General features: G+C 33.6%; 2 non-coding genes across 2 annotated transcripts; both read left to right on the forward strand.

The window, feature by feature from the left end:
- The first annotated feature begins 5,647 nt into the window (after nt 1-5,647).
- Nucleotides 5,648-5,766, forward strand: LOC149418283 (5S ribosomal RNA). Its single transcript, XR_016303056.1, has one exon. It is a non-coding gene; the product is annotated as a 5S ribosomal RNA (ribosomal RNA).
- Nucleotides 5,767-6,088: 322 nt separating this feature from the next.
- On the forward strand, nt 6,089-6,207 carry LOC149418284 (5S ribosomal RNA). Its single transcript, XR_016303030.1, has one exon. It is a non-coding gene; the product is annotated as a 5S ribosomal RNA (ribosomal RNA).
- Nucleotides 6,208-17,443: the final 11,236 nt, after the last annotated feature.

Consider the following 17,443-nt stretch of genomic DNA (forward strand, 5'->3'; position numbering starts at 1 on the left):
AATATATTTTTACTATACGCGCTTCGCGCATTTAGTAGACGGTTGAACATTCTGAGAAATTGAGTATTGCTTAAAAATCTCTTCGAATTATTCGTAATTCTGTTAAAAACTTGTTGTAGGCCATTTTTCGTTAAACTTTTAGCACATCCTAATATATTGGAACACGTGTGCATGCCCCTGCACCACGCTATGGTGCATAATACATAATGACGAAATGCGAAAATAATATAATTTTTAAGAACACGTGTTCGAGATCGTGATAATTCCTATTTTACTAAAAGTTTAACAAGAAACCTATCAATTTATTAATGGTGTTTGAAAATTTAAAAATATCGTTCCTTGTTTATTTAACTTTTCAAGATTATCGATATTTAACACCGTTGAAAGAAATATTGTGTTTATGAGCTACAGATATACACTCAGATATATATCTTTTAAAGTTACACTTTGCAATCAGATGTATATAGTGTTAGGTTCGTGGAGTTGAGAGCCCCCAACGAGGCGGAGGTGTACAGTGCCGTCGACTAGCTCTGTGATCGGCAAGATGGACTACTCAACTTCAGGCGTGGATCGTCAATCGGACTTATGTTTCTGGACATACCTTTTGCTAGAAAGGGTTCACGTCACATTCAGTTACCAAATTAAAGAAGTATCGTATTACAGCGGGTTTAATACATCGAGCAATACATGGCGTCACAATATGAGACAGACATTAGTAGTTTTAAACGACACAAATCATGGGTGATAAACATCTTAGTATTATGTTATCTAATTTCTCTCTGTGCTCCGGGTTACTGATGTTAATATTACATCAAAACACGATACATCAGGGGATAAACAGATTAATAACGAACTCACGTGCATCTTGAGTATTGCGTTGGTTGTGATTTAGGCAATCTCTCGAGTCAGCCAGGCAGGTAAAAATGGACTTCCTCTCGTCTGGTATATTCAAATAAGATGCCCATCTTATTTAAATGGGTCTGGCCGCCAAGCGGTGGGAGGCCTTCGACCACAATTGACGTGCCCTAGCTCTAGGAGCGTTTGATTTGTACTGGCGGGTCACGGGTCATGGTCGCGGGCCTAGTTTGTGCCGCGTTCGAGCGCGACTGGCGCCGTTTTTGCGCCACATGTTGGAACTTAAAACTAGTAGGGTTTTATCCGGCATTTTGGGAGTCCGTAACTATTGCTTATTTGCGTTATGTAACAATAGATATAAAAAAATGGCATAAAAAATCACAATACAGCGCTACCCTTACATGAATATTTGTTTCACTAATATCTGAACAATGAATACTTATTTTTTTTAAATTAAATTTTCAGTCTTAACCAAAACCTTCAGAATAAGACCCAGTCCTAAAAAACGATAGGTAAACCCAGGTACGCAAATGAAATAAACAAACGAAATTAATTCACTGACACAAGAATAACGTTATTGTCTCGCGCTGCGTGCGGTTTATTTGTAATTAATTATTAAGGGTTGATTTTGGGTTTATTTTGTCGTGAATAGAGACGGCTTTGTACAATCTGCGAGCTGTTTTCTAAATACGCCTTCTTTGAACAAAGGGGGGAATCAGGGAATGAGGGCTGATGTAAAAATAAAATGTTTAACAGAATATTAATTAATATACCTACCTACAAAAAGGGTTTTCAATAAGGTGGATAAAAGATGTATCATATTATTATTATTTTTTTAAGATTAGAATAATAAGACCACTTAAAACTATTCTCACAAAAACGTTCTTGTCGCTGATTTAGATAAAACTGAAGATCAATTTTATATAAATATCTTTAACTAACTATAAATCCCGTAATTTCCTTTCTAGGGTTCGCAGAGATGATAAAAGACCCTACAAATATCTTGATAAATATTCCTTTCTTAATTAACAAACCATCACGCCATTTCTCCACAAGGGTAGGCAGAGAGGATAGACTGCCACACAACTCTCAGAATACACTCATTGCTTAATTCATATTCTGTTATTTTGATTTGATCCAAATACGTATAGGTATACTGTTGATACATGGATAAAGATTTACAATGGCTCTGATATCGCTTTAGGTGGTTGGAATAAAATGGACCCCGACCTTGTGATTCCCCTCGGTCTCTACAAGACAGCTAACGCCATCTATGGGTAATTTAAAAAGCTAATCTAGTGCTATCTATAAGAGAGCTCATACAAGGATATTATTAATAACTTGTTCGTGCATTTCTAAATAGAGTCGTGGTTCCAGAGCCGATTCTTTGGGAACTTCACGACATTTTAAACATATTATTGCAATTTGAGCTGCACCAAGAAAGACGTGTTCCATCTATCAACAAGGTTGCCAATTAACGTAAAGCAAGGAGGGTGCTATTTCATTATTAAATGAGCGATCCTGGAAATAAATAGGTTGCAAGATTTCATTGTTCATTTTGACTCTAGTAGTTTTCTGAGATAATTATAATTATTAACCACACAAAAGCTTAAAGCAGCGCGGGTATGTTTAATTTTTAAGCTCGGTCAATCCTAATCTCGTTAAATTTAATTTATATTCATAATTAAAAATCTCATTTAACCCTAATCTAAGGCGAAGGTTCCACTTAGAAGTCACACCCTCTGCGGCTACACCCGCCGGAAGTGTACCGCAACTCTCGAAGGGCCGGAAACAAACAACTCATTTCAACAGAATGGCGAAACACCTTAGAAATAAAGCCCCCGAGAATGTTTATCACGCCTTCGTGTTTTTTTTATGATTTACATTGTTTTATGCGGATGTATTCATTATTGAATAGGATGCTGAGTATTTTGTTCGACAAAGTAGATATTCAATATTTATGACAACTCAGTATCAAGATCTCATCAGTATATTTGGTTTGTGTAAAAATGACAGATGTAACAGTATTTACATATACACTCAAAAAGGAAAAGTTTTTAAGTATTTTGGAGACTTAATTTGTTTTTGGCGATGAGATTTTGTTTTGCATCGCATCTCAAGCACCTAAACGGAAAAAATGAATATTGCTGATTTATTAAAAAAGTATTCAAATTTTTGGTAATCCGGCTAAAAATAGGACTGCAGTCCGCTTCCTGATAAACTTATAGTAAATTCGTAATAACATCGAAACACGTGTACATTCATTTGTGTTTGTCTTAATAATATATAATGTCGAAATGCTTAAATGTTAGGATTTTTATTAACATGTGTGACAAAACATTTGTATTTTTAAAGGTTTATCGGGATACCTATCTATTCATTCTTCAATCCCGTTTTTAACCAGATTACGAATATTCTTAATAAATTTTCAATTTTTATCACTTATTTTATCACTAATTTTATCTCTAATTTTTCTCCATGTACTTACGGAAAATTGATAACCCTCGTGTTATTAAGTGTGCTGCAATGTTTACTAATCTGCCCACATACAAAATTAATAACTCTGGTTTTATTAAATGTGCTGCAATGTTTACTAATCTGCCCACATACAAAATTAATAACTCTGGTTTTATTAAATGTGCTGCAATGTTTACTAATCTGCCCAAATACAAAATTAATAACACTGGTTTTATTAAATGTGCTGCAATGTTTACTAATCTGACTACGTAATATATTCATTTGTATTTTTATTGATTGTTGGTGTAATAGACAACAGTCAATAATTAGTTAATTTTCTTTGATATAATTATTATTTCTTAGAGAGTGTTTCATGCAATGTTCCTTATCGTGTACGTAAAGTGTATATTTTCTCAACTTTATAGCAGAAAATCGTAGAGAAAATTCAGATGTCCCAAAGCGTAAGCAATTAGCTCTTACATCATGAAATTTGTGCAGCTTTTTAAATTATAAACAGATTTTTTTTGGTTTCCAAACGATTTTTATCTCGCAATTTGCACAATCTGAAAGACAAAAAAACTATTTTCTTTCGTTAGCTGTGTATGGAGCCTTGAAATATGCACATGTCCGCAAAAAATAGATATGAAGCCTCTCTTATTCATGTTTTGCAATTGTCTGATGTGAAAAAAATTTTCATAAGAATTAATTCGTACGAATCCGGATAGTTAAACTTATGAAGATGTCATTATTCGTAAAATTAACATATAAAATGAATACCCTTTATATTTAATATGACAGTAACCTATAAATATACATTATGTAGGTTGGTAACAATATTATTGTCCGAAACACTATCCATAAATTTAATCAAAGGACAAGTTTTGTTTAAACTTCTGTAATAATTACTATCGCAAAGCATTTGATCCCTTTGTTTATTTTCAGATGTAACAGAACGAGTATTGTGTCTGGGACCGAAAGGGTTGTAGGGCTGGTTTGGGAGTTTCGGGGTTAATGAGCCATAAGGCTATGGTCCACCGCCCCAACCTAAAAGCTTAAGTGCTGAGAGCGTTTATACCCGCCGCCCGCCGCCCGCCGCGGGGCAAATACGTTTTAATGTTGACAACAATAATCTATTCGGAATCACCCCGCTTTACCCTACTATCAATCGGATGTGAAAAAACTATTCGGAGCATGTAAATCCACGATCCGAAGACGTTTAAGTGTCGGAATATTATCGAAACCACCCTGTAGATAATATATCAACAGTAAATTAACTAAGAAATCCTTTTTTCCCTATAAACTTCATTTTCTTGAATCTTTATAGTTAAGTTTATAGATTCTAGAGAACAAATGATAAAGTTAGAAATAATTGGTTCGTAACCTAGATAGTGTCCCGAATAAACATAACCGATTTTTATTTATATGGGATACCTTTTGACTTTTCCAAAAGTCTAAACGAGTATCCAATTTTTATTCGAAAAACTTTTCTTTAACTTTTGAAGATTATACCCGTCAATATTATATATCATTGAAGAAGAAGATAATACCAATAAATCTAAATTAAACATGAAATATCTTAAAGTTTAAAAAAAATACCTATATAGTACTTTATTATTATACACAACTGAATCAATATTCACATACATAATGATTAGTTTTTATAACTGCCTTAATTATTTTATTTTCATTACTTTTACTTTACATTATTTTATTTCTTAAGAGGAAACCGGGTGGTGTTTTTTTCCATACAAACGTATTCCTCATTTTCCTATCTGGATTTTGACACTAGAAAAAATATTTTTTGTACATAATATGAATATTGACCGCAAGCGTGTCGGTACGTTTTGATTTTTTTGATAAGTTACTTTTTTTAGGAGTTATAACCCTTCAAAAATTGTTAAAATTGCCTTTTTTTAACGCCATCAAAAAACGTTCTGTATTCAAATAAGACGATGTATTTAAAAAAAAAATGGGTGTGTCAAGCCTACGCAAGACAGAAGTGAAACTTCTAGTATTCTTCTCTCTCTCTCTTTTCATTTCATTCTCTCTTTTTTTCTGTCTATTGACATATTTATAAGTAGCATGTGATAAAAAAAATTAAAAGTTATAAAAAAAGAAAAAAAAAATTAGTTAAAGCGGGGATCGAACCTCGGTTCTTCACGACCACAGTCGTGCGCTCTGCCTGTAGACAGCGAAGATGAGTTAGGAGAGTGAGTTAAACTAGGTATATAATATTTACACCTTGCTAATGTTTTCAGTATTATTAGGGCTTTTTTATACTAATTTTCATATATTTATTGGCAGGTAGAGTAGAAATTAATATTGTTTAGCGTTTGCCAACGACCATACCATGTTGAACACACCGGTTCTCGTCCGATCACCGAAGTTAAGCAACATTGGGCGCGGTCAGTACTTGGATGGGTGACCGCTTGGGAACACCGCGTGCCGTTGGCCTATTTTTTATTTTAATTTCATGTTTTTTTTATTTTTTTATCATTACTATAATTAATAATATCATAAAATTCTTTAACTTTTCAAGTATGCTACAGGCCTAAAATATTACTTAGTGGATTGATATTATGGTCAACCATTGAAAAAAAAAATTCCTACAAACTTATTAATGTAATTACGATCTTTTTCAAGCGCGTATGTAATGATTATTTTTATCAACCTCGCACACACCTTGCTAATTTTTTCAATATTATTAGGGCTTTTTTATACTAATTTTCATATATTTATTGGCAGGTAGAATAGAAATTAATATTGTTTAACTTTTGCCAACGACCATACCATTTTGAACACACCGGTTCTCGTCCGATCACCGAAGTTAAGCAACATTGGGCGCGGTCAGTACTTGGATGGGTGACCGCTTGGGAACACCGCGTGCCGTTGGCCCATTTTTTATTTTAATTTTATGTTTTTTTTCATTTTTTTATCGTTAACATCATAAAAAATTTTATATCATTCTTTAACTTTTCAATTATGCTACAGGCCTAAAATATTACTTAGTGGATTGATATTATGGTCAACCATTAAAAAAAAAAAATTCCTTAAAAACAAAAAAATAATATTCCATGGCCGAGAATCGAACTCGGATCAACTGCTTCGAAAGCAACTATGCTGACCATTACACCACCAACGCCAGTTGTCGAGATGAGCTAAGAAGCATTTATATTTTACTTCAAAACTTTTACTACATCAAATGAACTTTAATCGGTCCCGCATTTTCGTTTCGGTCATGAGTTGGTTTTACTCCTCGAAATTGCATGACGCGCGTAAAGAAGTTTCACTTCAAAAAAAACAAAACGTAGAGACATAGAATGTTTTCTTCCAATACATTTGGTAAAAAAAATCTGGACTTTGGACCGCTAAAAAGTTTTTGGTTTTATCGATAAATAGCCCACAAGCGGATACCTGCAAACTTGTTTTTTTTGAAAATTGCTCTATTGCTAGGCTTTCATTTTCTTTTCCATAATTTGTGGCCATAGTTCCTTTGAATTGTGAGTACAGTAAAGAGTTTAATACTCCCGTAACTGAAGTTTTTTGCCGAAGCTTTTATATTTTTCCAAAGTTAGACGCCGTTATCCGCTTACGTCTTTCAATTGCCCACAGATTGTTATTGCTTTGGCCTACCGTATTCCGTTCGAGTTCTTCCTTATTCGTTGAAGATAATTCTTTGAGAAATTCCTCTTTTTTCGTTTCAAATATTTCAGGTGGCATATCTGGTTCTAATTCCAATTGACCATAATTTTCATCGGGCCCTGTAACTTTTTTTCTTTTTTCTGTCGTATTTTCATTATACTTTAGTTTTTTTTTCGACACATTTGTGTATTCTCCTTCGAACGTCGTTTTCTCTCTATAAAGTGCTTCGTGTATTTGCCGGGACTGTGGCCTTGGATTTTCTTTTGTATTCTTGAATGGGTTGCCAATTCACTATTCCACGAAGCTACTGCTCCAAAACATCTTGCTTGGTAAGATCCTCTTGTAGTAAAATTTACCCTTTTTCCACCTATAAATTTGGCGATAACGTTGTTGAATTGCTCCACAGTGTTATTTGTCACGTCAATAATAAGACTTTCTGCATTTGCTATTAGAGACAATAAGAATTGTTGGATATCAGTCCATATTCTACAATCTCGAAGATCGCTTACTAAATTTGGATCATCAGTATACTTCTCCGGCTTGCAATAGTACGATGCACAATTTTTATCATCACCAAACACATGATTTGCGGTATTTTTTATGTCCATTTTAAAATTTTTTATTTTATCACTTTGTACTGTGTTTTCTTGCTCTTTCCTGTAATTTACTGCTCCAACTACAGCTCTTCTCATGCGTAAAACGTTTGCTTCAATCTTTTTCCTTATATGAACTGGTACAAAGCCTTTAGCGTTGTTGGGTTTTTTTCCAAATGCTTTCATTTTGTTGCAAAAATTGCGGAGTAAGTGATTCTTGCACTCTATTTTTTGTACTTTAAGGTTAGGACCATATGGCATTTGTTGCATTATTTTTTTCATGATGCTGGAGTCGCCATCACCAACTAGTTTGTTAAATTTCAATCCATGCATTTCCATGCTTCTTGAGAACCCTTCTGCTATAATGTGGGCTTCATGGCATTAGCACTGTTACGCCGGTTTATGAAGCACCTGTGCTCAGAAGCAACTATGTGTAGTTTAGTAGCTCTAGCACATATGCAGCAGTATGAGTTTCGCACTCCCAGAAATAAAACCTTTTTAGTTCGTAGTCCAACTATGCACCCTGCGCCAGATGAGGAGCTAAATCCACTTTTGTACGACCTCTTTGCCCAGGAGCCATCGTGACTGAGGTGATGAGCGAACAGCAGGCGCTCTAGTTGCGAGTTGCGACGTGACTTTTTTATATGAATACCGCACAAGAGTCCGAACTGCTCCCGTCTGGAGCCAGTGAGACTGTGGATTCCCTAATTGGCGACTTAATTGGACTATTATTACAAAACCCTGTAAGCTGATAGCTGATTTGGCCGTAACTAAGTCGCCGCGTGTATCATTATTTCTCCAGACAATTATTTTATATTATATTTAATTAATATTCTTTTTAATGAATATTATTTTTAATATTTTGAAACAACATAAATTAATTAAAATCAATTTACTTGCGCACGCCGTGATTTGAATCAGAGACCTCGGGACTCGAAGTCGAGAGCCTTACCCCTCAACCACGGAGGCAAAATAAATGTATCTACGTACATATTTGTAGTAAGTAATAATAATAATAAAGTTAAGTACAATACAATATTAAATAATGTAGACCTCGCTATTTTATTACGAATATGTACCTAGGCACCTACTTAATTTTTGGAAAAAATGAATAACAGTAAATGAAATAATAAGAACTGATCGCGATAATATGACGCGAAGTCGCTATCGGGCCTGGCGCGACGATTCGGGCTTCCAACACCTGCAGCACGCACACACACGCATTGGGGTTCACCAATACACCGATAGCGCTTTTGCTGTCCCCGCTGAGATGAACGAAATAGAAATAATTTTTACAAATACCTATCGTTAAAATTTCTCGGCCCTCCTGCGCGCCCTTAATATATAAATTGAAGTGGAAACCGGGTGGTGTTTTTTCCATACAAACGTATTCCTCATTTCCCTCTCTGGATTTTGACACTAGAGAAAATATTTTTTTTACATAATATGAATATTGACCGCAAGCGTGTTGGTACGTTTTGATTTTTTTGATAAGTTACTTTTTAAAGGAGTTATACCCCTTCAAAAATTGTTAAAATTGCCTTTTTTTAACGCCATCAACAAACGTTCAGTATACAAATAAGACGATGTATTTTTAAAAAAAGCAAAACGTACAGACATAGAATGTTTTCTTCCAATACATTTGGTAAAAAAAATTTTGGAAATCGGTTCAGTTTTGGAGTAGAAAAATGAGGACTACAAAACCTCGATTTTGACAATTCGACGATTTCTTTCAATTTAACATACATTCAATAAAGTCCATCTTATTTGCATACGTAATTTGGAAATATGATGGGGTAAATGAGATTTTAACGTAAAATTGTGAAATGGGAGCCTAAGCAAGGATAAAGCACCCAGTGAGGCTAACATTACAAAATAATATTTTATTAAAAAAATACTTCTAATGTAACAATAAAACAATAAATAATATTTTTTCATATTTCCTTCATCTTTCCTAGGTGTTCTTGTCCACCCTCCATTAGCTTCAATTAGAAAACCTTAAATTAGCCTCGTAAATTCACATTTAAACTACTTGATTAAAATCTGAGGAAACGCATATGAAACAACATACATAAATGAACTACAGGAAACACAAAACAAAGTACTCAAAAAGCTATTTCACTTCAAACATAGAACACAACCAAAAATATATACGGAAACAAAACTGATAAAACATGGAAACCATATGAATATAAAACATCTCTCTTTATATATAAAATAAATAATAAACTCATACATACAAATACAGAACTCATTAAAACGTCCCAAGTACACAAACATTTAACACGGCAACAAGTTAACATGCATTTAAACACCATACATACTCACTCTGGCAAGCAATCCATTGGTTACGAGGGGGGCAATATATATAATTTCTTCAAGACAAATTTATAAATGTAGTAAAGATACATTTGAAAAAAATTGTTCGCTTTTATGCTCAATCAGCAAAACACTGAACGTGAATAATATTGTTATGTAGTGTATGTATGTTACAGCGCGCTTAAGGTGATTTCTCACGAAAACGGCGCTATTTAAATTAGCCAAATATTTATGTGTAATTTAATTTAACAATGTATTTATTTTAGTTATTTCCAGTTAAATAAGTAAAAATGTTATTTTTTATCTGAAATAAAAACTTTTTTGAAAAACTCCTCGGTTGCGCGAGAGAAGATCGTGTGTTCAAATTATATTTGATAGTTTGTCTAATTTAAAAATTTTATTACTTCATCCCTCACTTAGTTATTCTCAATAAGTGAGGTATTAATTAACAGTTGAAACATATATTATATACTTACCTTTATGCAGATCATTCCATCAATATGTATTATTTGTTTTTCGGTTATAAAAAAAAATATAAAAAAATTGATGTATTTATAATATTGCACCGCCAAAAGGGCTTTTACATAATTATTATATTATTTCAAACATTTAACTAAATGAGTGCAAAAGAATGAATGCAAGGCTGATGTGACGAGTAAGATTAAGAACGAAACGCTTGGATAGTTTGGGCATGTAGAGCGAATCAACGAAGAAAGGAGTGTAAGGAGAATATATGACGCAAATGTGAATGGTAGATGAATTTGGAGACGCCCGAGGAAGACATGGCACGATCAAGTGAATCATATACTTGAGTCGTGCCATGTCAAGAGTCAGAATAATAGAAAAGTATTTAAGTGAATGTGAATGAATGTGAATGAGGCAAGGAGTGTGTGCCAAGATCGAGTTGTTTGGCGGTCCATCCTCTCTGCCTACCCCTGCTGGGAAACAGCGTGATGGTTATTTAGTTTCATTAAATAGTGTTAAAATCTTACTTCAATGATAAGGCTGTGAGACTAAATTAGGTGAAAGTGTGATGAGATGGAAAAGAAGGAGGTTGGGTAGTACCTACCCGGCTATAAATTAGTCATTATCTAAAGCCTTTCCAAGCAATGCAATGTTTCAAATCTTAACACTTTTAATGGTGGTCTGCCATCAAGGAGATTATTTTCCACTTTCCAATTTTCTCTCCAATTTTATAAACTTTAATTTATAAATTAGGGCACCCCCTGTAGACACAAACCATAAAACAAAACATATTTGAGATATCATTTTCCTTTACATAGAGGTACATTTAAATTTTTTTTTAAATTGTATCTTGAAGGTGGCCTCCGTTCTGATATGATCAATACATTTGGAAATCGGAAGTTTCGGTCCACTTTGTCCAACATGTATATGTCTACGTTCTATATATGATTGGTATAAACCAAGAATTTAAGATATCCTCATAAAAAATAATCGCAGGGCGCCAAATCCGGCGAGCACGCTGGCCACTGAAGATCTCCCCTCAAAGAGATGAGATGAGATGAGAGTCCCTGACGTTCGTGCCGTATCTTGTTGGAACCACACATACAATTCTTCAAGCTTAGTCGAACTTTGTCGAACGGCCGTTAGAAAAGTAAGTCACCAAGGCGAATCCGCGCTCCTATCTCGTCCACTGTATGGTCGTTACCTAAAATAAACCACTCCACCCAAAAAACTTTAGGCTGCGCTCTTTTGATTGCGCACAATCCTACTCTCTGGTTACCTCTGTACCTAGATATGTAAATTATGTTTTCCAAATAAAACACATGTTTCCATCACGGTGTTTAACCCCGCAACCTCTGGGTTCACCTCTCTGCGACGGAGGTCATCAATTTATGAAATCCGTCTGCTGAATCCACAAGCCAAATAAAAGTCCTGACTTACAACGCAATTATTGCCGTGTAGCACAGTCGCGGAAGTTTGAGCGCTGATGCAGAATTGCCCCCTAATCGGCAAGTTCCTCTAATGATTTCTCAATTAACTGACATTAAAAATGTCAATTAAAATCATTTCAATTAAAATCATGTCATTAAAATTGGTGTGCTATTTTGGTGTGTTTTTAAAGGTGTGCGGAATCAAATTGTTTGAGTATTTTAGCATTTAAAATTATTTTTTCGAAATATTCTTAAAGATACGTGTTTAATTAAAATATTATTAAAGGCTTAAATTTTTTAATTACATGTAATTTTTTCCATACTTCTTTTTATATATTTTTTTGTCTCTAAAGGAGTAGGAATAAAATTCTTTACGAGTCTTCACAACAATTTTAATAGAATATTATTGTTAAACCTATTTTGTAAATGAAAAAAATATTTTTTCTCCGTTTCCATTCACCAACTCACACAATATCATTTTAAGGCGTGATTTTCTTTTAAAAAATAGTTTTTTTACGTCTAAAAAATATCAATTTAAAGTTATATTTTGTGCTATGACCAATAGAAAGTGTATTTTTTAAATTGTAAACAAAAAATCTACATATATTATGCAAAGCCAAAAAAAAAATTTCAATATAAAGTAGACTATTTTTTTACAAAAAAAAATAGCATTAATAATATTAACATCATTTTTATAACATTAATAAATTAATTGCATATTAAAGTATCAACATATATAATCCAAAGCACTATCATATTTGCATAGCATTAATAACATACTAAAGCATTAACAACATCAATCAACGAAAATAAAGCAGCATTTCAGATGAACTCTTAAAAACCACAATGAACCACAACATGGTTGAATGTCGAGAGCGGTGTCCCGACAAATCCCCTGAATTGAACAATTGGTATCTTCTTATTTGATCACTGCTCTACACGTTAGATAAAAAACACACCAACGTAATAAAATCAAAATCATTTCTTTGCTTAGATTACATTAAAACCCAAAAAAATCTCAAAAATTCCGATAAAATCCTTACAAATGAATTCGCTGCATAGTCTAAAAATACTAGAAAAATTCATGCAGTGGACTAAAATTCCGTTAGCGAAAATTTGAAAACCTCCTCTCTCTCTCTCTTTTTTTGTTTCAGGATTTTTTTCCGTTGGCATCTGGCCTTTGACAAATAATAGGCAGATTTTCCATTGTATTGCTAGACTGAACCCGAACTAAACTATTTGTTTTCTAAATCAGGAATCTCTGTAGAATTCCAATTCCACAATTTCAATTTCTATGCGAAAAACACGTGGAAATATAATATAAAAAATATATATATTTTTTTTTTAACTTTTAATTTTTTCTTATCCGCTTACTTCAAACTCGTCTTAAAATATTCGTAGATGGGTAAAAACCTGTGGGGTCAAAAGTGGAAACATGTTAAATAGTATTTTGAAGCAAACCAGCTTCTTGACGTTTGCTAGCAATACTCTCGGTTTGCACAAATACATGCATACGTTCGCTCTTTAAAATGATTAGGTACCCTCTACTTCATTTGTACTTATTTGATCAAATATTCTGTATTGGTTAATTTGTGACACCTCATTACAGCGCCCCTGCCTATTGATCTCCCGCTTTGCTGAAATATTTATTCATAAATATTATTATACTTATTTAGATAAAAATGAAGCGGCATTTATTTTTTTATTTATTAATTTTATGTTAGTAATTTGTATATTAAAGTTTACAAATGACTTATTAATTTTTACATTTTAATATTATAATAGCATAAAAAGATAATTTAATTCGAAAATAGTATTTGCTGTAAAATATAGATTTCTGTTTTATTATCAAACATCCTTCTCGTTTTATGTAATTCTCCTCCTACTGGAGTGTTGGTTAAGTTTTGTGGCATGAACAGAATTCTGAACTAAGAAAGTTGTGTCTCCATAAACCTTTCCGCTATCGCAAGATTGTCCTTCCCCATGGATAAGTTTTTATGATGGCTGATTTGCCAATCACCTATAACGAGCATACAGTAACACAGAATGTAGTATTTTGAAATAAAATATACTTAGGCTGCTATAATATTAAACACCATCGCTCAACGGTATCGAGATGGGTTTTGTTACCATCCATCTGAGCCTTGCCGAGAAGTGATGACATTTGAAGAAGATTAAGGATTACCTGAAGAGGCGGAGGGCCCACTCGCTAGATTTGTATCAATGGCGCTACCCAATACCCAATGTGATGTTGCTCCTAGCTTACAGGCAGGTTTACGAGATTGGGTTCGGAATCCGCTTTGCCAGAAGTGATTGTTGATCTTCTTTCATCAATGCTTAATGTTCAAATTTCCGAAAATAAAATTGTAGTGAAGGCCGTGTTTAAAAAAAGGTCAAGTTCTTTGTTCAGTTTTGATGCGTTTCATGAGTGTCTGGTTAACTTCCTCCAAAGAAATATTTGAAGTAATATTAATTCATGACATAGCATTTACATCTTCAAATAATCGAACAACAAGCCGTTTCCCGCAGGGGTATGCAGATAGAATAGAACGCCACACAATAATTTCTGTCGCAGTACACACTTCTGATTCATTCATATGCAAACATGTTTTGTTATTCTGACTCTTGACTTGGCCCGAATGAAGCATTCAGTTCATTTGATGGTGCCATTTCTTCCTCGGGCTCCCTTGACATGTTATATTGTGCATCAATTCTACATTCCTAAGCCATCGTTTTCTTAATCTCATTCTTTACGCTTATTTCACATCCTTGCATTTTTCCGGATCTCTTTGGTTTTGGTTATAATCAATATTATTAAAATCATATCATGCATCTATATCTCCTGATAGACATACACACATAATACTTTTTTACTGTGTGGCGAATTGCTGTTTTACCTCGTTCATTCGGCATTTTATCTATGTATTTGTAAATTTGTTACATCCCGGTTCCGCTTTAAAATGGTGGCATTATTAGATACTACCTTTTTATCCCACCACAGTTCGCATAATCTTGGTTCCTACTACGAGTTGACAAATCAGAATAATAAATATTATGGTACCTACTAGCCTGAAGAATGTTTAAAAAAATAAATGAAATTGAGACGCTTATATTTATTTGGGAAATTTGCATCATTCCTGCCACCATTTAAACACACAAGATAATAACTTTAGTTGCGTACTGGGTTTTTTTAGCTTTCCAGTGATCGGGTGGCCTCACAACTAAGCAGGTGGGTATTTAAGTGCTTACTTACAAATGATATTATTTCAGAGGAAATTTTGTTTATGAGTAGTTAAATTAGAAACATATGTATGTCCATTATTCACAGAACTAACAAATGGTTTATTGGCAAAGGTGTTTTATTTTTGTAATATTTACGTCCATTGTCATAAAAAATACAAAACGTAGATTCAATTTTACCAATTTCCTTAAAATGGATTTGATCTAGGCGAATATAAGAATCTTTATGCGGATTTTCTGACAAATCTTTGGAATAACTCGGCGGAACTGCAAAAGGGGATTCTTTTCATCGCGGTAAACTAGCTAAGTCGGCCAAAGTGCCGGTCAAAGAAATGTCTTATTTTCCATAATGCCTCGAGCCCAAGGAGCGTTGACACAATGGGCGTCGCATGTTCAAACTAGATTTCAAACGATTTAAAATCATTTTAACAACTCTCAGTTAAAATAGAATTAGAATACAATAATTAGATCGCATTTGGGACTCAAACCAGATCCCCTTCGTCACAGTCTTACATGAGTTAACACCACTGCCATAGGTCAACTCGAGTGGTTAGAAACGTCTGGTAACTTAGCCAGGGTGCCAGGGTTCATGGGGTTAAGATTTTCTAGGTCTTCGCGGCAGATGCGCCACCTACCGACTGGTAGAGGGAGATCTTTTTACCTCTCCAGCAGGAATCTCTCGACCCATCGCCTTGCACCACATTGAAAGACATAAATTCAAAAGTCCGTTACTCCTGGGTACACTGATCACCAGATTCCTACCCCCCCTCCCTCATCCCTTTTTCCTTCGCAGATCTTTCTCTCTTTTCTTTCCTTATAAAACCCACCACACAGCATCCCCAAATATGGCTTAGGCCCTGTGGGAAATTATTTTCCTCAGAGCCTCCTGTGCGAATCTGATATAAAATAAAATAATATAAAAAAATAAAATTAAAAAAAAAAAAAAAAAACTATACAAATTCGGTAATTTTTAATCGATCTTATATTACATTTTCAGCATTACTAACATTATCCTTAATTATTTTCCCTTTTTTTCAATCTATTTCTTTAATTTTCGGTGTCTTATTCTTTTTACATGTTTTCATTCAGAGTTGATTATATTATTTTCATTGTTAAATTATTTTCATAAATAAATGTAGACATAATACGTCTCGACGCCATCTAGTGCGAAATTCAACACTAACAATGCCTTTCCTTCAAAAATAAAGTTGGTTGTTCTCCGGTGAATAACCAATAATTGATTAATTAAAAATACTAGTACATATTGAATTATTTGGCGGGTTTGCAATAAGCCGACCTAGCTAAGTGGTTAGAGTAGCTGACCGGTAATCATAAGGCTGCGGGTTCGATTCCCGTCGGTGGAATTTTTTCTTTCTCGGGAAATTTTTTCAATTTGTATGAGCGTTTCGGGTGAATAATTGTTAATATCAAACTTCTTAAAAAAAATAATCCTCTTTGAACAGAGCAAATAAAATAAAGCAACCAAATCTTTAAATAATCCTATATAATCATTCTCTCACACAAAACGACGCTAATCACTGTAGACCAACATGCTCATTTCTGAAAATAGCTGATAAAATTACATATCATTGATAAAACTTATTTATGAAAAATGCAATTATTCAAATTATAAAAGACAAAGATAAATAATCATTTATAACTGAAAATCGAACAAGAATTAAATATATATTTGTATGCCCTAAACTACACACTTATTTTGCCCAGCACCATTATACCCACCAAGGAAAACATTTGTTTCGTAAATTACCAGAATAAATCAGAAGTATTTTCAAAAATTTCATAAACAAACAAATATTGAACTCTATAATAAAATATTGCAGAGAAATCATTAACAACAAAACTGCTTCCCGTAGTTTCACTTGAAAATCTCACAAATTATCCTACATTTACTCTCCACAATATTTTTTTCTTCTTTCCAAATACAAAAATTTGTATGGATTTTAATTTGTAATTATTTTTTTTACTTTGAAACCGTAACCTTAATGTAACATTAATCTTTAATTTAAAATATGTTAATTATGCCACCAAATAATGCGTTATATTACTTTACCATTATTTTTTCACAAATGTACTCTCCTCCTCCATCCACAAGCAAATGCTTTTAATGGAAGAGTAGTACAAATAGAAAACAGAAGCTATGTTAAACGTGAATTGTAACATTAAGTTCAAAAGTTTAATTAATAATAATAAAAAATGAAAACTTTTTCAGCGAGGCCACATCCAATCACGTTTTGAAATCTGTGGCATCAAACCTTTCTTGTGCTCTTACCTAATAATGGTCCTCGAGAAATAAAAAGTGTGTGCGACTTATCAGCCGTATTTCTGATAAAAAGGAAACATTTCCCACGGGGTTCAGAACACTGTGGAGATCACAGGAGGTTTCGCTTTTCGGAGGAAAAGGGTTGTTTCAAGTCGTTGTGA

Source organism: Hesperophylax consimilis, chromosome 13 (assembly GCF_061612785.1).
Source record: "Hesperophylax consimilis isolate HC1 chromosome 13, BYU_Hcon_1.0, whole genome shotgun sequence".
Lineage (NCBI taxonomy): Eukaryota > Metazoa > Arthropoda > Insecta > Trichoptera > Limnephilidae > Hesperophylax > Hesperophylax consimilis.